Raw genomic sequence first — 23,944 nt, 5'->3', positions numbered from 1 at the left:
TGAGTAATTAGATCAATTAGATTGCATTGTTTCCTTTGCTACCTCTAGTTATATGTTGTGTAAATTTGGGAACTAGGACCCTGTGCACTCCTTATTCTCCTATTGAGCATCTGCCCCCTCTCTTACTAAAAAGGAACTTAAAGATCCATAGCTCAGTGGCCCCTCAGTGAAATGTTTTCAATCCATACCCTCTACCTTATGATGAAATGAGAGTTGGCTTCTAAACAATCAGTGCCTAAACAAGCTAGCAAAATAATGGAGATAGTCATGAAATTAAAAGGAAATGGGGATGGAAGAAAATTTTCAGCATTGTACTTTGCAAAGAAACCTATGTAAGTACACTTGAAATGTTTTTCAAGTGCACTTTGGGGGCATCTACACAAGACGCTATGGTGCAGTAGTGTTGCCAGGCACTAACTGTGCGGCACCAATACTATGCAGTAGTAATGAGTTACTGCACAGTAACTCATTACTACTGCAGTAACTCATTACTACTGCAAGGTCAGGAAAAAACTACAGTGATGGTACTGTGCAATAACATCAGTCACTTCCCAGTCATTTACTACTCGCATAAGCAAGTAGTAAATGACTGCACAGTAACAACTGTGCAGTCCTCTGCTTATGTAGACGTGGCCACTGTGTTAGGGTTGAGTAGTAGGCAACAAGGGCTTGTTTTGTAGACCCACTTAGAAATGTTAAGGTGATCAGCAAATCCTCTCTTCCCCTTTACTGTATTAAGTTTTTGAATTTTAGTAGTACCTACTGGCCCCAGCCATGGAGTGGGGCCTGTTATGGCAGGCACTAGTCAAACACAAAACGGAAACAGTGTCTGCACTAACCTGATAACAGTTATCTTAAGTTCCACACCCAGCTGACAAATCCTTCACCTTCGGTTATGTTATGTAGGCTGTCTCTTAGGTTATGTGCATCTTTTTAGATGCCTGTCTTCGGAATGGGTTTGGCAATGCCTTGTGCCAGGCTGTTTTATTCACTAACTGGTTTTCAGCCATAGACAGTAACACTTTTCATCTCGACTCTTTATTAAGAGAATTCAAATAATGTTTTCCACCCACATAAAAGTTAGATGTTTACTTTTGTGCTTATGTTAGGTTTAAAATGTGTAATAAGTTTTTAAGTTTTAACCAGACTTTTTTTAAGCCACATGTAGCATTTCTTCAGTTTTCTTCTGTCTTGTACTGCAGAAATAAACATCTGATGTCTCATTTGTGCTGCCATAAAAATTTATAAGGGGGCACAAATTGTGAGCGAATGGACATTGCCACCTTTAGTCACCCCACATCAAATAAAAATCAGTGGCTCAACAACAGGTAGTCATAGACTCTGCCACTTTATTGTAGCAGATATCTATTAGACCTGTGGCAGAGAGTATGGGCAACCTAAGCTGCTTACACTCTCCAGCCACCCCAGGCATTTGCTCTGGGGGCATAAGTGTTCCCTGAGGCCCTGGAACACATGTTCAGCTTTCCCCACTCACAGGGGGGGCACCCTAGGGAATTTCAGGGTGGTTCTTTATCAAAGAGGGGGGTTGAGGTTACCTGCTCAGCCAGACCTATCCCCCACAATGACAGGAAAGAATTTGGCTGAGCAGGGGAAATGGGTTTTCCCAGCTCAGCCAAATTCACTCCTGCAATCTCAGGAGATGGTTCTGGCTGAGAGGGGAAAGCCTCACCTTCCCTACTCAGCCAAAACCACCTCCAGAAAGAACATTGTCCCTTGTTCTGCACCATCAAGGGTGAGGCAAGGGACAACTTAGACATGTATTTTACCCAATGAAGTGGATCAGCTGTGCCACAGAACAACATGGTCTAGTTGATCTGCTTCATTCAGTGACATCTATTTCTAGCATAAGTGCCCTCAAATGAAGCCTCGCAGCATCTTTTTGAATTGTTAACCTTAGAGCTCAAAGAAGCATTTGAACAGTTGCCATAGACATAATAGTAAACAATTGTTCTCTCCGGATGCTTAAGGGTAGGACAAGAAGCAATGGGTTTAAACCCAAGGAAAAGTTTCTTAATGTCAGAATAGATGAGTACTAGTAAAAATTCCCTAGGGAAATTATAGAACTTTATTATAGATTTTTAAGAAGAGGCTAGATAGTCATCTGTCAGGAATGGTTTAAGCACAGTAAAACCTGGCTCGTAGTGTAGAGTTCAAGTAAATGACCCTTAAGGTTCCCTCCAGCCCTGTGGTTCTATGAGAAATGAAATAACTCTTCAAAGATCACATGTGGATCTCTGGCAGGACTATGTCAGCCCAGACGGGATCAATAGGTGTAAAAAGGAGAAAATCATGTGCCACTTCATTTCCTTCAGAATGATTGTCTCACTTCTCTTTCCCTATCTCATAGTAAAGGGACATGGCATTTTTCTGCATAAGCAGAACTTTTTTCCTTGGTAGGAAAGATGCAGCTCTGGGTAGGTTCCCTCTCTCTGCCACAACAAACCTTCCCCTTGTTAAGATTAAACAGTCCAGGGTAGGATGCTTCTTGGAGAATAGTTTTAATTCTTTTCTTATGCTTACCAAAGCTCCATGTACAGATGGCTCTTGAGGAATGGTACGTCTTATTGATGATAGGCATTACTGCAAATGTGACCCTCCGCTCTTTATTGAGGCCAGACTAAAGTAAATAAAGCCCTACCCTCCTTTAACCTGCTTGCACAGACTTTTGGTTTCCTGTCTTGGCTGGTCTACATCAAAGTCATTTTGAGCCCAGCAATATTTTGCTATGTTAGTTCTGAAGATCACTGTTATGGTGTTAGGCACCTTGTTATAATTCTTATTGTAATTATTTTGATACTGATTCTTTTGGGCAAGAAGCAGGATGTTTTTCCTTTGTCAGTTATTGTGGCAGGGTAGATATGGCACTTGGGGAGGGGTGGGGGTGGTTGAGAACGTATGACCAGGCTAGATTGAAAAGACAACATCAGTAAATTGTAGCAGTTCATTGTATTGGTTCTTGTCTCAGGGTAAGTCCAGTATGTTCACTTTTCAGTGTCTTATGTACAGAAAGCTCCTGGCCCTACTCTTATACAGCTTTTGCTCCATAATTCCACCTGGCTGGCAATTGAGTGCCATTGAATTGCAGTAATTTCCTATACTATTCCCATCTAAGAACAAAAGAGCTTCAAAATTAAGCGTTTCAGAAATGTACTTCCTCTTAACTGTGCTGGTCTCGGAAAGCCTAAGTTTTTTTTTCTGGAAAACAACTCGCAGGGCCAAGATGCTGACAACCTGGGTGAAAACATACCATGTGCAGGGCACCTTCCTAATATTCTCCTTTCTGTGGCCTTCATCCTGGAGAAACAGTTTTCTTCTGTGTGTAGCTCAGCATCCTCATGCAGGTAGAATGAAAATAAATACAAATGAGGAAACCAAAGAAGAAAAATAGCATCCAAAGAAAAAATGAATATTTTGGACATTCCATTTCTTTAGAAAGATGATGTTGGTGTGTTGGGTTGACAGCGTTCCTGGTAATCTAAGAAAGAACAGGGACATGATGTTGGAAACTATTAGCCCTTCAACCAAGCATTTTTTCTTTTCTGGCTCAGACTTTTTTGAGAACTGCTGTTTTTCCCTTCAGACTCTTTTTATCTTTGCATCATTCCAAACCCTCAACCCAATGCCCATTGTATATGAGGATCCTTACCAGCCATGCATGCTGTTTTGGTTTTTAAGTAAACACAGATGAAGAGAGAAGAGATTTTCAGAATGGGTGATTGAGCTTCTCCATCCCCACAGAAAATTTACATTTTCCGCATATTACAGAGCCTGAGCAACCTATAGGGCTAGGGGCAAAGACTAAGTTAAGTCCTTTAAAATGTGATAATCTTAACATTCATTTTTGCCTCCTTTCAGGTTGGGCAGAAAAAAGGCCAGAGATTGAGCTTTCTGAGGCTGTAAGCAGCTAAATCCTAACAGGCAAGGTAGGACTTGACTTCTTATCCAGCAATGACACTTAGAAGATTGTGAGTATTTGCTGATCAGCAAGTCCAAATTACAGTTTTTGGAGTGTTCAGAGAATATAGCTAACAAACTTAATATGCTGGAAGAATGTTTAAAACAGTATGATAATTGGAGAGTATAAGATTAGTGAAAAGCAAATGAAGCTCCAATTTTCAAAAGAATGGTTTAAACAAATACTATTCCAAGAATCTGGTATCTGTCCATCTTAAAATTACAAATATTAAGTAAAAAATACCATAAATGCCTAGAGGAAAATGGAACTGCCAGTAATGGGTAGCATAACATTTTAAAAATTGATGGTTAAGAATTAAAATGTAGAGATGTATGCGAAGTTCCTAAGAAACTTTGGGTATGAACAAACAACACCAAGTAAAATTGTGGGAGGAAGTTACAATTCAACAGGTACCCCATGGTAACTCTTATGTTCATCCCTATCCCTTGGGAGTAAAGAGAAGCCCTCTGTCCCCAAAATAGGGCAAAGGTACTTGCTTTGTCTGACAGGGCTTAGGAATTGAGGGAGTGCGTTTCTGTCTTTTCTCAAGAGAATCACTTCATTGAAAGTTAGTGTAAGTTTAAACGGCATTCAGATAAGGCAGTAGGAATGTGGAAACATACTCACACCTGGGAGGATAGGTGTAGCTGGCCCCCAGGATCCCTGAGTTCTTGCTGGTTGATCTTTCAACTCGGGCCCTTCATTCCTCCAAACATAGGCAGAGGAAGAAAATATGATTTGGGGGGGCTGTGTGCGCGCACGTGCACACCCCCCCAGCAAGTTAGTCTGTTCTGGGGAAGGAGTGTGTGTGTGAGGGGGCAGATCAAGGCCCCCACAGTGAGGGAGGGAGTGGGGCAGAGACAGGGCAGAGTTAGGGTGAATGGGGCCCTGGGGCCAGGGTGGGTTGTGGGACTCAGAGCCCGGGTGGCTCATCCAGGGCTGTTGCAGGGCTCCTGCTACTGTGTGCACCCCTGGGGCAGGCACATGCCCCCCATTTGTGTGTGCGGGGCAGAGGCGGGCTGCTGCTGCTGTGAGCTGAGGTCTGCAATCTGCTGCTGGTGCCCCAGGATCAGTGCCACACCACGTGCCTCCTGCACACTGGCTGCACCTCCTGCCCAGTGATTGGAGGCACATGGTGTCGTGGGGCTGCCGAGCACAGCCCGCAGTGGCAGCCACCTCCGCCACACACACAGCACGAATTGGGGGGCACGTATCACTTGTGCCTGCCCAGGGGGTCCAGGCAGCAGAGGAGCCCCCCCACGCCTCTGTATGACTCACCTGGGCATCAAGTGTCCCATGACCTGCCCCAGGGCCCCATTTGCTGCCCCTGCGGGGGCCCTGATTTGCACCCCCATGCCCCTTCTTTCCCCTGCATCCCTTCCTGTTACTTTGTGTTTGGTCATAAAGACTGCCCCACTCCAGCTAAGTGAAGAATTTATTATAAGGTTCCACGTTCATGGTTTAACCAAGAGTTTGTTTAGGATGGTCTGCAAGGCCACATTCACACAAGCGTCGACATTTTGTTCCCCGGAGATAATTAGCAGTGGAACACCTTGTGCTACTGGTGGTTGTCCCTGGGGAATGCCTGTGCCATGTACCTGCTGGTGCGCTGGTTACCCCAGGTGGGGTAGGGGAGGCTGGGGACAGCACTGGACTGACCCCCCCAGCAGCCTTACCTGGGGCCCTCCTGGGGCTGCAGCAGCAGTAATCCTGCTGCTAGGAGCCTGGCCAGCAGCTGCAGTGATATCCAGGGGTCTAAATACCCTTGGGCTGCTCCTTTGCAATGTGGAGAACAGCTGAATGTGGCACGTGTAACGCTGCAGACATATCTGCAGCACCACATACCGCACAGCTATGCTCACCTGGACACAGCCCAGAGGTTATCAGGTCTCAGCTCTTGACAGTTGAGTTGCTTAAGTTGATGGTTTTCAGTTACTTTGTGTTACTACAGTAAAACACTTAGGGCCTTGTCACACATTCACTTTCAAAAGTTGCAAATCATTGTACTGTGGTGTATTAAAGTTAGGGTGTGTTTGCTTCTCACAGTTGCAAATCATTGGGATGTAGTCATCTGTTAAAGTTAGTATGTGCTAAGGAGATAATCCTTGCCTGAAAAGGAATAACTTTGCAGTGCTAAAGATGAAGTTCCACATTACACTTAGACCATACTAAGGGCACTTAAAAAATGAGCATCTACACACAAAGCCTTGTTAACTCATGCTAAATGCCCTCTGAGAATCTCAAAGTTACACTACTTCAGGTGAGGATTAATTCTGGGCCATGCTACTTAGCTAAGGCAACTTCACTCTGCACTATGGAGATAAAACAAGCAATTTGCAGTTCTCCAGCCTTTCTGGAAGTACTGCTCTCAGTCCCACCTACCAAGAGCAGGGATAAAGCCCAGGTGTCTTGAGTCCTAGCCATACCCCTGCTCACCAGCCCTCTAGTGGGAAGTCAGAGCTGTGCAGGCAAGAAAAGGTATTAATCCTTAACATTCAACTGCTTACAGCACATTCTAATTTTAACACTGCTTAACATATCAGAGATTTAGCAGGGTCTAGTGTAATGTGTAACTTTACCCTAAGAGAGCGCTCAACACGTACTAAACTGATAGAACGTGTGGCTGCTTAAATTTCAACTGCGCTTTGTAAGTGTTAAGTTGAACATGTAACACAACCTTTAGTCATTGTTCAAATTAGCAAAAACATTGAAAATCACCTTACAAGCTTCTCTTTATATAAAGATGACCAGAATTTCTATTACGTATACAATTACAACAACTGCATACAGTTCCTATCTTTATATAACAGCAGATGCATGTATAATAGAGGTGCTTACGCCAAGGCCTCTAATGTGTTCCTTACAAGAAGTAGAAGCTAAATGCCAGTAACCTACCTTTATTTTATTCAGGATAAGCCACCTTGGTTTATATCTCACTTACCATGGGATAAGAACAGACGCACACAACAGTTACTGTGGAGCACCTGGTGCACAGTAAGTCTACTCCTCTCCCTTTAGCTCAGTGTAATTTCCTCACTAGTCCATATCCTTTATAACTGATGGGTGCTCAACCCTCCTAAAAATCATGATCTTTATTTTCAATTTCTAAATAGGAATATAGAGGCCCAGCTTTAGACTTCTATTTTTCTTAAAGCTTTGTGTTGCCAAACAAACTTGATTTTTTAAAAACCATCTCACACAATAAATTGAGAAATACAGTACTTAATACATTTGGATTTTGGTTAAGCTACTCTAATAATCCTGATTTAATTTGGCTTGCATAGCAGAACTATTTTGTGGATTGAAACTTGGTCAAAGGACTTTAAGGGCATTATCTTATGTAGTGTCTTTTGGAGTTGAGATGAAGTCCTTTCTTATTTGACAATCTGCAAGGAATTGTAAGAGGAAGAGTAAATAGCACCTCTGATCTCTGGAGGTTCCTGAGGACTGCACAGTACACAGGAGGGCACCCCTGAGATGGGGAACAAAGGGGAACAGACATTTCAAGAACAACATCAAAATGAAGGATTTAAAAAATGTTCCTCATTATACAAAGGTTTCAAAGGTTGTTTTTGTTGTTGTTTTTAACCCCTTTAGCCATGTTTTAAATACTCCTTCAGCCATCACCTTCGGCATCCTGGCTGTTTGGAATGTGTCCAAGGTATTTGGCGTGCTTCAAACAACATGTTTGTCTGTGGCCTAAGATGAGTAATCAGAGAAGTATATATATCACAATATTTCTGTCGCTAGCAAAAGCAGTGACAGACCTTGTCTCTATCATGCCATAGGTTCCAAAAATGAATGGCAAACCAGTGTTGGATAGATTAGGTGGTACTAACAGTGTACTAGCAAAATTTATGAGCAAAACAAAATTACTTTGGTTGGTTAGAAACATAGTAGTACACAAGACCTTCTGGATCACTGAGCCCAACCCCCTGCTATTTCACGTGGCCATGTCATATGATCCCATTCACAAATCTATTGATTTCCATCTTGAAGTTAGCTCACTTTCTTGCCCCATAATTCCAATTGTTAAGAGACCTTTTTTTAAATTACGGACTAAATGTATTCATTGCCAATCTGTACAATTAATGTTTGTGCCTGCATTGTCTTTTATCTTAAATAGCTCCTCTGTCCCTTTTTACCCCTCATTTTTCTTGTCTAAACAAGCCAAGATGTTTTAGTTTTCTCTCGTAAGATAAGCTTTCCATTCCACTGATCATTTTAGCAGTAACTCTCTGTACCTGTTCCAGTTTGAATTCAATTTTCTTGTTTAAAGTTATGTGCAGTATATTCTAAGAACCTTGTTACGTGGTAATTTTGAGCAGCTCTTGGAGCTCTTAACACTTAATTTGTCCACACATTAACACCTTAAAGTAGTTTTATGTACTTGTCACTAAAGCTACACCACTCCAGGGCAGGGTTATCTCTGATATGTGCTATCCAGCTCATGTTCCATTATGGTGTGGCCACTCCTCACAGATGAGCTGCCCAAATTGAAGTCCTCCAGTATCCTAAGATGCAGTGGTTCCTCCCCCACCTTCCTGTTCTGTGTGGACAGACTTTCTACTCCCTGAACTGTACTGCCCAGGGGGCAGTACTAACACCAAGCCAGCTCCCTCTCCTACTTCTTGGAGTACTATCCCATACACTCCCCCACGTCTCGGGGTATGACCTTCCCACCCTTTAGGGATGTAACCCCATGCAAACAACTTCAAGACAACAAGCCAGGTAGTCGGCTAGCAAGCACAAACTTTTTGTCCATTTACCTCCAAGTCAGCCAGCATGAACCAAAGCATGTCCCCTCTGGACTCCATCAGGGAGGCTTCTAATTAGAGCCACATTGAGGTGCTGAACCTCACTGCAATATGGGGAGAGGAGAGGAGCATTGGAACTACAGTGAAGGAAACTAAAGGGAATTGGAAAAATCAGGCCATTTATGAGAGGATTGCCACCATCCCCAGCAGCAGATGGTGGCATGGGGGCATCGACAGGTCTGGCTCATGGTCAGGATCAAGATAAGTTCCCTGAAATCACACTGTGTGGGGCAGGGATGCCAACAGGGTGTCTAGGGCAGCCGGAACCCTGATCCCTTTCTGCGAAGTGCTTGCAGATATCCTTGAGAGAAATCACACTGTGGCTCCTCGCTGTGCAATCCAGTGCCTAACGTCCAGGTCCACTGTGACCCACAAGAGAGGCATAGCAGTGAGTCAGCCTCCTCCTAGCAGTCACCTTCTGCCACCCTATGAAAGTTTCAAGGACTTGGCGTCCCTGTGGCCCTTGTCTGATCCTCAGAAGACCCAGGAGCTGGACGTGGGACAGGATGGTGACAACTCAGAAGATGGACAAGAACCCTGCAGGAAGCCTCTCTGGTAATTTGGGATTTGGGTGGGGGAAAGGGTGGCTAATCTTTGACTAGCATTGTGTTTGGGAGCTTTGGAAGGTGGTGGATGGGGGCTTGTTGGGGGAGATTGGAGATTTGGGGTGGTTCTTAGCTTGGGTGCTAGCTTGTGGATGGGCACTTCTGCACATTGGATTAGCTAGGTGCTAGGGTTACAGGAGATGCTGATTGATTGCCCCCTACACCCTAGTGGTTGCAATCCCTGGGTGCAAGATCCCAATCTGGCCCAGCCTTGTTTCCCCACTACCAACACTCCCAGCCCCACCTCCTGGACTGAGCTGTGCCCTGCAACCTGGAGCAGTTGTGGGAGAATTCCAATTACCATATTTCATGGTGTATAGGTTGGCCCCTGGCTTTCCAATTTGAAAGGTAAGGATTTTCATAGGCACGGTATATAAGTTGGGGCCAAGCTTGGCTGGCACAGCTCCATCCCCTGCCAACACCGCTTGAAGGGCATGAGGCCATGCCAGCTGAGTACCAAGCCTGTCCCTATCCCCATCTTCTGCAAGTGGTGCATCCCCAGCTGAGCACAAAGCCTGGCCCCATCTCCATCCTCTGTGAGTGGTGCTGAGGCTGGTGCTGCACAGAGGGGATGGGGCTGAGCTTGGTGCTCGGCTGGTGTGGCCCCTTTCCCTGTGAGCGATGCTGCCTGGGCTGCACCAGCGCCGCTCGCAGGGGGTGGCGCTGCACCAGCCAAGCCTAGCCCAGTCCCTGTCCCCATCCCTGTCCCCTGTGAGTGGCGCCAGGTTTTCAGAGGATGGGGCCATGCCACCTGAGCATTTAGCCCAGCCCTAACCATCCAGCAGCTGCTCAGTCACTAATTAGAGGATGACAGAGAACATGACCTTCATACGGATGTAATCCAAGGCACAATGAAGGGGGCACAGAATGGGGATGTGGGTCCCACCAATGTGACCCTCCACCCCCACACAGTTTGGGAACCACCACTGCTTGCCAGCTATCACCTCTTGTGGATCCCCAAGCCAGAGTATCTGAGGCCCCAACGACTGCCTCTCACACTTTGTGCATGGCAAGTATCACTGTTGTCCACCCCATGCCAAACTGGTTGGGCATGCACTGTGGGCTGTCAGGATTTGCCAGCTTCCAGATTATCATTGCGACCTCTCTCTCCATGGACATATGGTACCGAAGCCCAGTGTCCTGGTGGTGGAGCGGGAGATTGAGCTTGGAGCAAAGGTCCATGAATGTGCCACAGGATATTCTGAAACTCTGTCTCCATTGCTCATTGTCCCAGGTCCCAAACACAGATGCGCCCACCAGTTCAAATGCAGAGGTAGAGCCCAGCACCTCAGTGGGATGTAAAACTGGGCATGCAGAGCTGCAGCTTCAAGGCAGTCATCCTGTGCCTTGTGCAGCAGGACTATCAGTGTGCCAATCGCAACTGTCCTCAACATAGCGAGATGTTGCAGGCTAGCAGCTGATGACACCGATGCATCTTTCATCTGAGTTTAGCCAGGGCAGTGTTTGCTGTGATGCCACCAACCACCATCTCAAAGATCCAAAACTAGCTGGAACAGTCAGCTTGGTCAAGATTAGAATCAGACCAGACCTGTGCCTGGCCAGGGGATTTGAATTTCCAGCTGTTGGCAGCAGTGGCGATGTGTAGTGGGTGCACAGGGGTGCACATTCACCCCCTGAGAGTGCTGGTGCACCCCCTGACCGGCCACGCTTCCCCCGCTTAATGAGATTGGCTGCGGGGGGACCCCCTCCTCGGTTGCTGACTGGTCGCTGGGGGAGCACATGCCCCCCCGACTAAGGTGGCATGAGTTGCCCATGGCTGGCAGTTGACCAATCAAGTACATTTTGGCTCTCTCCACCAGCCCTCAGTCAGCCCAGCCAGGCAAAAACTCACACAAAGAGCCTGATGTCTGTTTACCTGTGTAAACTACCAACTCAGCTTGGTAGGGAAGACACAGCAAAAGCAAGACTTTGAAAAGCAAATATAGATCAATCAGCCTAACCTCTATCCCAGGGAAAATCCTGGAAAATCTCATTAAAGAATCTGTGTGCAATATGCTCGCAGAAGGTAAGATTCTGAATGATAGCCAGTGTGGCTTTGTTGCAGATAGGTCTTGTCTTACCAATCTCATCTCTTTCTATGGCCAGGTCTCTCGCCACCTGGACATGGGAGATGTGGTAGAGGTTATATACCTAGATTTCCAAAAGGCTTTTGATTTAGTATCCAATGATATCCTTGTGGGAAAACTGGAAGATTGCGGGCTCAGCTGCTTGATGGTTCAGTGAGTGGGAAGCTGGCTACAGGGTAGGGTTCTCATGAATGGATCTGTGTCATCCTGACACAAAGTGGCCAGTGGTGTCCCTCAGAGGTCTGTGCTTGGACCGGTGCTTTTCAACATCTTTATCAATAATTTGGATGGAGGAGTGAAAAGCTCGCTGGCCAAGTTTGTGGATGACAAGTTATGGGGCAATGTGGTCATGCCAGAAGGTAGGTTGCAGACACAGGCAGACCTGGACAGGCTCAAGAGTTGGACCTGTTAAATTTCATCTGGTTCCGGTCTGCCCAAGTGTAAGGTGCTCCATCTGGGGGCAAACAACCCTCAACATACATACAGACTCGGTGGTGATAGCTTGACTTGCACCATGGCCAAAAGGGACCTAGGGGTAATGATTGACCATCGCATGAATACGAGCCATCAGTGTGTGGCGGTGGTCAGCAGGGCAAACAACACGCTGGCATGCCTTAACTGATGCATCTCATGTAAAACTAAGGAAGTGATATTCCCACTGTACTCAGCACTGGTGAGACTGCAGTTGGAGTACTGTGTCCAGTTTTGGGTGCTGCACTTCAATAAGGACATGGAAAAAATTGCGAGGGTCCAGAAAAGAGCCACCCGTATGATCAGGGACTTGCAAGGGAAGCCATATGAGGAAAGGCTGAGGGACCTGGGCCTCTTTAGCTTAAAGAAGAGAAGGCTGAAAGGGGACTTGATAGCGGCTTACCGCTATATGAGAGGACTGCATCAGGAGTTCAGTGAACAACTGTTAACTAGGGCATCCCCGGGGAAGACCAGGACCAATGGATACAAACTCCTGGAAGGCCACTTCAGGCTTAATACCAGGAAAAACTCCTTCACTGTCAGGGTGTCCAGAACTTGGAATAAACTCCCTCCAGATGTGGTGCAGTCACCTACCCTGGAGGTTTTCAAGCGGAGACTAGACAGTCACCTCGCTGGGGTCACCTAACCCCAGTTGTCATCCTGCCTACAGCAGGGAGGCTGGACCCAATGATCTGCAAGGTCCCTTCCAGCCCCTAACAATCTATAAAACTATGGAAACATCTTTTGATCCTTATTCTAGAGGACCCCATCACACTGTACTGTATATTAAACTCCATTAAAAGCCATAGCACCATTTACTATCTGTGTTGCTTTCCTTACAGTAACGAACAGGAGTGGCATTTACATTTCCAGCCCCCAACCCATCCTGGCACCTAGTCGATGAAGAATGGGCCCAGGCACCATTCTCTACCAGGACTGAGCCTCCGCGCCAAGAGCAGAGGAGTGTGTGGCCAGAGTCAAAGAGCTTCCAAACCTGGCTTGGCTCCAGTAAGCCCCACACTCTAGGCAGAGGAAAACAAGGTTGGGCAAATCAGATCCTCATGAACTGAGGTTTCCTTCCCAGGGCAGGGGCAGTAGTTTTCCCAAGTGTCTTCCCTCATTGCTCCCAGCCTCCCCTGGAAGCACAGCCAGCACCCCCTGACACCCTAATCCCTAATCACAATACATCAGAATGTGAGACCTCATTTAATTTATTCTTTATTTTTAGATTCTTTTTTTCTTGTTATTTTATTTTATCCTTAACAGTGGCAGACTTCCTTCATTTTACCACCTTTCCTCCACCTGATTTACTTTCTACATCCCATTTCATTACCTACCCACATCCCATTAACTTTCCCAGTTTCATGTTCCCACCCACCCCCGCAACCCATCTCTCAGACACCCGCATGTAGAGCAGGGATAGAAACCTATCCTGGCTCACCAGCCATCTAGTGGCATCTCACACAGACAGCTCCTAGCCTGGCCCCTGCTTGCTAGCCCTTTAGTGGCAAGTCACAGCCATACAGGTTGGGGAGGAAGGGCATTTATAGATGTGCTTCAAGAGTGGGGTGGGGCACTTTAATTAAAATGGCTCTGAGAGTCGCTCTAATTAAAGCTCCTGGAGTGTCATGTGTATCAGCATCCCCGCGCTGAAAATGGTGGTGGGGACAATGATTCACATGATACTGGTGTCTGCTGGAGTGCGGTAATTATCACGCTCCAGCGGACTCGATTAATCAAGTCTGTTCTGGCAAGCTGTAATTAAAGCATGTCGGAGCAGCCTCCCTGCATATATATAGGTGCCCACAGAAGATTTCTAGCCTAAGGGTGTGATTGCTCTGATCCCAAACTAGCACTAACACTGATCAACATTTGTGTGGCTCCAAGTACCACATTACCAAAGTACCTCAGTAAGGCCTTGCCTCATGTTGGTGGCTCATGCTTATCCTATATGATCAATACAAAGACTCGTCCTTATTGTTTCCAAATGATGATCCCCATCTTAAGCAGAATTTTTTGTTCTTGGTCTCTAAGTGAATGGCCTTACACTTTGTACTATTAACCTTCACTCCATTTCTATTGCTTCAGTCTTCCCAATAATTCGGTTGTCCCTGTTGGATAGTCCAGGCTTCCTTTGCATTAATGATGCTTCGCAACTTTGTATCGCCCTCAAATTTTATTTGAACTCTCCTTCTATGGCAAAGATGATTAATTAAAATATTAAATCAGATTAGTCTTGATACCAGTCCTTGAGGAACTCCACTAGTAAGTTCGCAGCACCTGATAATTCTCCTTTCAGCACAACTGATTGTCATCTCCCCTTTTAGCCAGTTCCCTACCCAGCTTACAGTGTTTGTACCAATCTACTTCTTTTCCCTCTAAACTAAGTTCCCACGTCTTGCTATATCAAATGCTTTGCTGAAGTCCAAATAAATTAGAACAGCTACATTTCCCGTGTCTAAAAAATTGCTCCTCTTTCCTATCTTAACAGAGATAAATACTAGGTTAGTCTGTTGCATTCTCTTTTATTTCTCTTTTACCTTCAAGACCTTAATTATTCTTTACTACAAACTTTGTTCTAGAGCCTCACATACTATTTGAAAATACCAGCTGAGATTAAAAAAGATTGGTAGGGTTTGTAGAAACATCCAACAAAGCAGAATGACTGAAAAACATAATGGATGGAATTCATTTTAGATAATGCAAGGTAATGCACATTGCCAGGAGCTATTTGAATTATTCATAAAATTTCCTCACTCTGAAATTAACACTAACTTGTTACTTTCATAACAATTTTACAGAACTAAGTAACTAGAGCAGTATGGTTCTGATTCACTATAGTTCTACACCTTGTGTAGTTATTTGTTCTAGCATGAAATGTGTGTAAATGGATATCACAGCATAATGTACTTTACATTATGCTAGTACAAATAAATATACAAGATGCCAAGAAGCAATAAATTGGTGCCTGTACTCTAAGTATTGGCTTCTGGACCACTACAGAAGTATTCATATTGTGCAGATTTATAGTTTTTGTTTTTGATGCATAGATATTCAGAGCATGGACTAAAAAAAAATGCTGTGTTTCTTATGTTTTGATTGACCAGCTTTTTATTCAGAATGTGCTGGTGTGGAATTGCGGTCAGAATTAATATATAGAAAGAATATGTAACCAAGAATCTCTTTAAACATAAACAGTCCACAAAATACAGAAAGGCAAACACTTATGCTGTTGATGTAAGCACAAAGCACAGTGCAGTAATGCCCCCTGTCAACTGGCCAAGGAGCAGCTATTGCTGAAGAGAAATGAATTCTTTGTCATCCTACCTAGAAGAGCAAGGCCCAGGTATGGCAAGTAAACAACAGCAGAGGAAATTAATTTTAATCCTTTTTTACTTATTAAAAATTCAATCCTTTCCTTCTTTACTTATTAAAACAATTATGGTAATGGATCTTGAAAATGCTTTATTGAATATAAGTGCATTTTTCAGACATGGATTTTGTTGTGAATGCATATGTCAAAATTATGACTTAGTGAAGAAGTTATATTGGGCCTAAAAGATGGACAGTATTTCTTGGGGGTATACTCCGCACATAGACAAACATATGTTTTAGCCACTTAAAAAAAGGGAAAGTGGCTGCTCAGAAGTCCACAATGGCTGTTATGCTCTGTTATGTTTACGTGGTCCCATGGTGGTGCAAAAAAGCTAAATAAACCCAACATTGATTCTGGATGAAGGAGGGTCCAATTTGGAGCAGTTTAGCTGTACTTGTATCGTTACAAAAATGCACAGGCATGTTTTGGCATAACAACTTGCACCAACATCCTTTGATAATGATACTGTTGTGGTTATACCCTCAGGCTTTCATCAGGATCCTCCTCACATTTTAATATTAAAATCTCACTGGTTAACTCTTTATACCCACAAAGAAAGGGCCAAATTTGGATACAGTTCTTCACATAGAAACATACTGTACTCCACAATTAGTGCCGTTGATGTAAGTGAATGAATAAATCTGAAAGAAAATGTTACAGAATGTAAGCAGGTTCTGTAATATACATCAAAATGTCCATAAGGAGTTAAATTCCTACTTACCTTTGTTACTAATTAATTACAGGTGCATTTGGGTGTAAACTTCAAAACAAACAAACAGAGACTGGGTTGAGGTCTAGCTGCCAGTCTGACCTATAATGCTAGATATCTACAACTTAGGTTTAGAGTGGTGGTAAGAATATAGTCTGGGTTTAGATCAACAACAAGCATTTTATTAATCCTTTGATAATAGGAATATGGATTTCCTGACATAATTCACCACTGTTTTTTTAAATCAAACAAACAGACAAACAACTGGATTTGCAGGTCTAATATGACCATTGGTTTATTAATTATTTTCTCTTTTTCATTGCATTTCCCACTAGTGTTTGCTATTCTATTATATGCTATGTTTATTCCCTGAACAGAAACAACACATAAGTACCTCCCCTCTCTGTTGACCCCGTGTTATTTATTTAATTCTTGCTTTCAAGATGATAGCAGTATTTTCAGTGTTCTTTGGATTCTTTATTTCTTCTCTCTAGCCATGCAGCATCTGTTAGTCCTAAATATGAAATAGCAAATTCTGTTCTTGCAGGAAGCAAAACATAAAACTGACTGGGCAGAGGTGGGGATTTTCTTCAGTTTTCACTGTCCTAAGCAGAATCTGACTTTTTCCTCAAATACAAACAGTCATAAGGTAAATGTTCCCATATCTCTTGTCTCTCATCAATGCAGTCTTTCTCATGTTTTCTATTCTCTTTCCCTACCTACCCCATCTTTCTCATTTCTCCACAGCTAGTTTTCTCCTTGCTTCCCACTCTATCTTGCCAACCTTTTGTATATCGTCAAAATCCCATGAATCTCTTCTGTTGTATGTGTTCTAATCGAGCTGGTTATTTAGTATCATGTTTTCAGGGTTTAGGAGGTCATATTCACTGTTGCCCATGTTCTGGACCCAGCAAATGGACTGGGTATTTAAGGATAGTTTTTGTCTATTGCCAGCCCCTCATGGTTGCTGTATTCTTAAAGGATGGTGCAAGGGGTTTTGAATATGGTCTGTTAGGTCACACAAGCAAGTATGCCCCTCTCTTTTTTTCCCTTCTCTTCCTTTCATTGGCATCATTGCTGATTCTCTCCACTTTTTAGTCTCCTCCATCCTTGATTCTTTTGCTCTTCTCTCCCATTGCAATGTTATACTCTACCAACTTCCAGCCCCATCTCAGCCATTTCCCCCACTTCTGCTCTTGTGCTGTGGAACAACTTTAATTGAGATCTTGTGGCTTCTACCACTTCAAATTCACCCTCTGCTCCTTCAGCTCTGTTGTCATTCTCCCTAAACAACTGTACTCTTCCCATGTGATTAAATCCTATGCCTGCAATCCTAGGAGCATCTTCATCATCTCAGATCCACCACTGGAACCATCCCTTCCCCCTACCTGAAACCCTCCCTTCCCTCACCTTACAGGATCTCCCAAGAAAAAAAAATGACAAAGTGCAGTGCCCCTTCTTCCTCTCCTTGGCTGGCCTTCCTCCGCTTTCTACAACTCTTCCATTCTTTCACCCCTGGGGTTGACACAGAAGTTCTTAGCTGCTCTTCTCCTCTAACCTTTCCATTTGCCCTATTATCCCCACTACTGATCTCCAGTTCATCCACACTCATCCTTCCTTTATTCTTTTTTTAACTTCTCCCTCTGCTTTTGCCTTTTCTTCACAACATAAACATGTTTTAGTCTCCAAACTCATAAAAAGAAAAACTATTCTTGTGGCCTCTTGTCTCTCCAGATAGCTCCCTTACCCTTTTAATCTGTAAGCTAACTGCTTATGCTCTTTACATTCGTACTCTGGAGCTCCCTTTCAATTCCATTCTAGATCCTCTCAATTCAGCTTTACCCCCATGTGTACAACCTGGAACCATTTTACCACAGTGTCTGAGGGCCTCCTTGCAGTCAAAACTCGGAACCAATGAACCACTGTAATCCTGCTTGATAAGTCAACTGCCTTTGGCACAGTCAGCAATGCTCTTCTTGAAATCTTGTCTCCCTAGCTTCCATGGCTCTCCTTTTTGGTTCTTCTTGTATCTGTCTAATTATCCCTTCAGTGTTCCCTTCAGAGTATCCTCCTCATCACCCCTGGCACCTTCTGTCCAGGTTGCACAATTTTCTAACTTTGGTCTCTTTGTCTTTTCCCTCTACAACTTCTCTTTGGGTAATCTCATCCACAAATAGAAATTCAGCTAAAATCTCCAGGTAGATGACTCTGATCTCTCTCTAGTCCAAACCTGTCCTTTCTGTTCAACCTAAAATTGCAGTCATCAGCTCAAGCTCAACATGACTAAACAAGAGCTCTTCGTTTTTTCCCTAAATTTTCTCCACTGCCTTTTTTTTCTTAATAATTTTTGACACTGCTACCTGTCTGTCATTTGGACCAGTAGTCTTGGTTTCATCTTTTATTCAGACCACTCTTTAGGTCCTTACATCAAGCCTGGGCACATCTATGCATGCATTTGATCCAAGATCAGTTTACTTGCAAGACTACTTGTGAGTAAGCAAGTACTCCTGGGCACGCGTCTATACATGCAGGGACTTGGCATCAGATTTGCTGCTTTTAGTACCAAACTCGTGCCACTTCCTACAGCCCTTCAATGGGCCCCTGCTGCCACCAGGGGGAGCTCCAGGTTCCAGCTGCCCAGTAGCCCTCTTGAAAAGGCAGCACATCTTTCGGCTCCCTGGCCAGCCACTTCCCTGGGAAGGATCAGTGTGCACAGCACATAGCAAGTCTCTTCTGCCCAACTCTGCCTCCCCACACTATGGCTGCTCCAGCACTTGCCCCTGGCAGCAACAACCAACCCCTGCCACTGCGCTGGTTCTGGTGGCCTGCTGTGATAACTACTGGCTGGCCCATGGGTGTCTGGGCCTGCCCAGATCCACCACATGCAGTGACTACCTGCCTCTCTGCAGCGTACCATCCTAGGGCTGCTGCCACTGCACAGCTGCTGCCTAGACCCCATCCGGGTGGCTGGACCCTGGCAGGGACACTGACGACACGCTGCTGAATGTCACCACCATAGCCACCCTCACCTTCCTGGGCTTCTAGCCCCCTCCCTGCCCCCATCTGGACCCACCAGGCCAGCTATGACTAGCGGCTGCACATCATCCAGCAGACCTGGAAAGATGAGTAGTGGCTGGAGGCATTTTGGATGACCTGGGCCATCTTTTGGAACCTCCTAGAGCAGCTCTGGCCACACCTGAAGTGGCAGAACACTGCCATGAGGCCATCCCTCCCCACAGAAATTCCTTCCTACAGACCTCCGACTGGCCCTTGCCCTGCTCAAGTTGGCCATGCCTGCCAGCGTCCGCTATATGGGCCATCAGTGAGGTGGGCAAAGCTGCTGCTTGGGAGGCCATCCTGAAGGTGTGTGGTGCCCTCCAGGATGTGCTGGAGCACATGGTGCTCCATGTGCATGACCCCTGGTGGTGGTGGCGGGGTTCTGTGCTCTGGGATTCCCCCAGTGCATCAGGGCCCTGGGCAGGACCCACATCCCTTTCATCTGCCATCCCTATGGTGACCACCTTACTATAACTGGAGAGGCTTTCACTCTATGGTGCTGCAGGCCATTGTGGACCACCATGATGCCTTCACACACCTGAGTGTCAGCTGTGTAGGCAGTACCCACAATGCCTGTGTGTTTCAGAACTCCACCCTCTGCTCTTCCAGGTCTGGTGCAGTGGGCCAGGGATGCTGGACCTGCAGCTGGGTGCCATGGTGGTCCCACCCCTCCTCATCGGGGACCCTGTCCACTCCTTCCCTGGTTCATGCAGCCCTACACTGGCCAGATAGACCCACACCAGGCCCAATTTAACTGGTGCCTGGGACAGACCTTGCGCCCTTCTAGAGTGCGGCTTCAGCTGCTTCGAGGGATGCTGGTACACCCTCACCACCTGCCTCGAGTTCACCAAGGACAACCTACCCCAGGTCCTTGTCAGAGTTTGCATGGTGCATAATGTCTGCAAGGCCCGGGGAGAGCTTTTCCACAAGGCCTGCACAGAGGAGGCACGTTGGGCAAAGAATGCCTGGCAGTGGTAGCACCACCTGCTGCAACCTCCTCTCAGGCCCGTGGGGGGCCCTGTTGATGGGCAGAGCTAGGGTTGGGGACCAGGCAGTGGGTGACACAAATGCAACTGCTAGGGCTAGAACTGTGTCCAGCACCTGGTGGTCATCATCCATGGCCTGCACTGCCCTGCCTAAGATAACGTTCTTCTCCCTCCAACTGCTCACACTCCAGGGCCAGGAGCTATACTCAGAACTCCTGGTCTGCCCAATCCCACACCTCTTTGCACTGGTCCCACACATCCTGATAGGCGACATCCTCTGCCTGCCAGCCCCATTTGTCCACCAGCCAGTCCAGGAGGACAGTGCCTTCCTGGGACCACCTGTGGTGGAGCCAGGGCATCTGCATGACCCTGGCTGTTGGTGGCAGCGACCCTGAGGCCACATCCTGGCTGCCAAGTGTGGCCCCTCTCCCACATACAGCTGCAGGACCTGTAGTGCCATGAGAAAGAACCTGTTTGTGAGATTTTGCAACATTTCTCAGATTAGATGCTCTGTACCAGGGGCCTTGTACTGCCTGGCCTCAGATCAGGGGTTGGGTGTGCATGGGTACCTAGGGACCATGGTAAGTCACGCAGGCAGAGCTGAACTCCCCTGTCCCCACTCACTCCTCGGGGCAGATGGGCCACTGGGTGTTGACTGTGGACAGCCTGCCCTGGTCCCAGGCCAGGACAGGCCAGGCTTCTGGCAGCACCTGCTGCCATGGCTTCAGACCCCCTTGCCCACCCTCTGCAGGCCAGCTGCTCTCCTGTGCTGCTGCCCAGCCCATGGCACCTGGGCTCAGAGGGTGTAGTGCTTCCAGATGACTGGAACAAGGAGCTGCCTGTGCCCCCACCCTCCCCAGTAAATTGCATCATTTATTGTGCAGTAAGCATGTCCTTACTGTGCAGTAAACAATGCTACTACGCAGTTAAGCATCTGATGTAGACTTGCCCCCTGTGTATAAGTCTTGCTGATTCATTCCATAGAACATCGCTCAGATTCATAGATTGTTAGGGGCTGGAAGGGACCTTGCAGATCATTGGGTCCAGTCCCCCCACTCTATGCAGGAAGACAGCTGGGGTCAAGTGACCCCAGTGAGGTGACTGTCCAGTCTGTCCAGACTGTCCAGATAAGGCCTGTCTTTTCTATCCATACAGCTAAAGCTCTATCCGGGCTCTTGTCATCTTGCATATCAGTTATTACAAGATCTTTCTCTGGCCTTTACAGATGCAGCTGCCCTACATTCCAAATGCTGATGGAAAGATCATTCTCTCAGCCTGGTGGTGTTGGAGTGATGTTGTAGCCATGATGATCCAGGAAATACACAAGGATTTTTGTGGGTGATATCTTTCATTGGACCAACTGCATGGTTGGGTTGAACTTAAATTAGCCTGCAGATTGTCTCTAATTTTTACTGTGCCTGTCTTTTCTCAGACCTGAAGAAGAATGTATTGCACTTGATAGCTTATTTAAGACTATCCCACATATATAACCCACCCAATATGCCAACATATTTATAACAGACTTTGGAAAACTGACAAACTGAAGTCTCTGCAGCTGCTTTCTCATTCCCTTGATCTAAAGTACACTGTTGACATCTTCATTATATCGACACATGGGAAGGAATTGCTAGAGAAATTTCACCAGGACTGGAACAATTTCCATCCCTCCATCAAGCTAACTCTGGAATACTCCACCTATGAAATTCATTACCTAGATACTACAGTGAAGGTTTACAATTGCTGCATTGCCACCAGATTGTATCAGAAACTACCCCACTGTCACAACTACTTTTGTGCCACCAGTTTTATTCTAAGCACACTAGATCCACTGTCTACAGTAAAGCTCTGCATTACAACTGCTCTGATACCACTGACAAAGATACATACCTTAAGGATCTGGAGCAGGTATTCCTACAATCACAACACAACCCCAATATTGCAGCAACTCAAATCAACAAAGCCAGACTCAAACTTTGCTCTGACGTGCTACTTGGGATATTGACCAACCTATGGACAAGGAGAAGAGAGTCGATCTGGTTGTTATCTGCAGTCCCTAGCTTGAACACCTTAGACACATCATTAATGACCTCCAACCCCTCCTGAAAAAGATGTCTTAAGGCAGCCATGGGGGACAAACCTGTCTTAGCTTACAGATAGCCCTTCAACCTCAACCAGCATCTCTCCAGCAACAAGCTACCTAATTCCCATTCTCACGGAGGCATCAAGCTTTTCAGCAAACCCAGATGCTAGCTGTGCCCCCTTCATTTAATATAGACCACATCACCACTGAACTGAATAACATGTTTATTCACCTGCAGCTCTACCAACAACATATACACCGTCACCTGCTTACGGTGCTCCTCTGTATTGTATCTTGGCCAGTCAGTGTGATCCCTACATGTAGGAATTAATGAGCAGCCATCTGACATCAGCTCCAGAAAGAAACAAAGATTAGTGGCAGAACACTTTAACGTCACTGGACATTCCATTACTGACTTCAGAGTGGCTGTTTTTAGGCAGCAAAACTTGAAAAACCAACTTGAATGGGAAACTGTGGAACAGGAAATCATCCACAGACTGGGTTGTGTTAAGTATGATTTAAACAGGGACTATGGATTCTTATTTCATTACCTAGATTAGCTTTTATTACCCCTTTGGTCCTATGGATCTATTGCCTCCTTGCTTGCCCCTCCCAGCCCTGCCCCCCCCCTTCCCTCCTTCTCTTGCTTCCTGCCTTTTATATCCAGATCACTCTCTCTATTTTATGCACTGCTCTGCATATGTCCTTTTACAACTTCTGATGAACTGAGCTTGAGCTCATGAAAGCTTATGCTACATATATGTCTAATTTAGTTAGTCTATAAGGTGCAAATCTACCCTGCCTTCTGACTGACTTCAGGCTAACACAGCTAACTACCTCCCTAAATCTATCCCACCATGCAGCTGGTCCAATAAAAGATATCATTCACAAAAATCCTTGCTGCTTGCATATTCTCCTGGCCTGTCGCTTCTTAACACTCAGCTCTCTTTATATCACTCTTCACTGAATCCTCCTTAGTTGCATCAAACATAAGTTGCTTTTCTTCACTTTCAAAGTACTTCACAGTTTATCCCCATTTTACTTCTCATCTTTGGTTCAATATGGCGAAGCTGTCCACTCCAATAGATCCATGATGTCTGCCTTCATTGCCTACTTGGCAGCTTTTCAAACAGTCACCTTCATACTTTCTTTCATGCTGGCCCACACACTTGGGAGGAGCTTCCTGTAAAAATCCACAAAGCAAGCTCATTAACCTCCTTCAAAGCCATCATTAACACTCTTCTTTTTTGCAATGCCTATAGAAAACTTGGAGTGGTAAGATTGCTGCTCTGTTTTGTCATGTAAAGATCTCTTTGATCTTTGTTCTGAGTGGGTATAGTACCTAGGACTGTCCTGGTCAATGTCTAAGACTCCTAGGCATGTAATATTCTATATAATTAATAATGTTCATCAGTGCCACCACCATATAAAATATTCCATCTTAATTTGAACATTGTAATTTTGTTTTCTCAGCAGTGTTGTGTGAGAAGAAGGATGCAGTGTTCTCCGAACACTGAAGTGGAAACTTTAGAATAAGAAACAGTTTTTATCCCTAAAGTTGTTCATGCTTTCTCTTCCTTTCCTTCTGTTTTTCATTATAGAGCATCTCAGTTAAACTCTCTTCAGTCCATCTGTTTGGTGCCCTGCTACAGAAAAAAACTATACATATCTTCAGAAGTCCTAAAATAATCTTTCTTATTCTTGGATAATACCAGGCATAGGAAAATAAAAATCTCATCATTTTCTGCTAAAAGAGCATGCAATGAAGAAGAAAAAAGAA

General features: G+C 45.3%; 1 long non-coding RNA gene across 1 annotated transcript in view; it reads left to right on the top strand.

Moving 5' to 3' along the window:
• Positions 1-3,227: 3,227 nt before the first annotated feature.
• The window catches only part of LOC132249323 (uncharacterized), a 53,774-nt gene continuing 33,057 nt past the window's right edge, over positions 3,228-23,944 (top strand). The window contains exons 1-2 of the long non-coding RNA XR_009460735.1: positions 3,228-3,944; positions 6,887-6,970. This is a non-coding gene — a long non-coding RNA (uncharacterized LOC132249323). The remainder of the gene's footprint in view (positions 3,945-6,886; positions 6,971-23,944) is intronic.

Source organism: Alligator mississippiensis, chromosome 3, assembly GCF_030867095.1.
Source record: "Alligator mississippiensis isolate rAllMis1 chromosome 3, rAllMis1, whole genome shotgun sequence".
Lineage (NCBI taxonomy): Eukaryota > Metazoa > Chordata > Crocodylia > Alligatoridae > Alligator > Alligator mississippiensis.
Note: the sequence above shows the minus strand (reverse complement) of the source record. Positions and strands in the feature narration are given on the sequence as shown.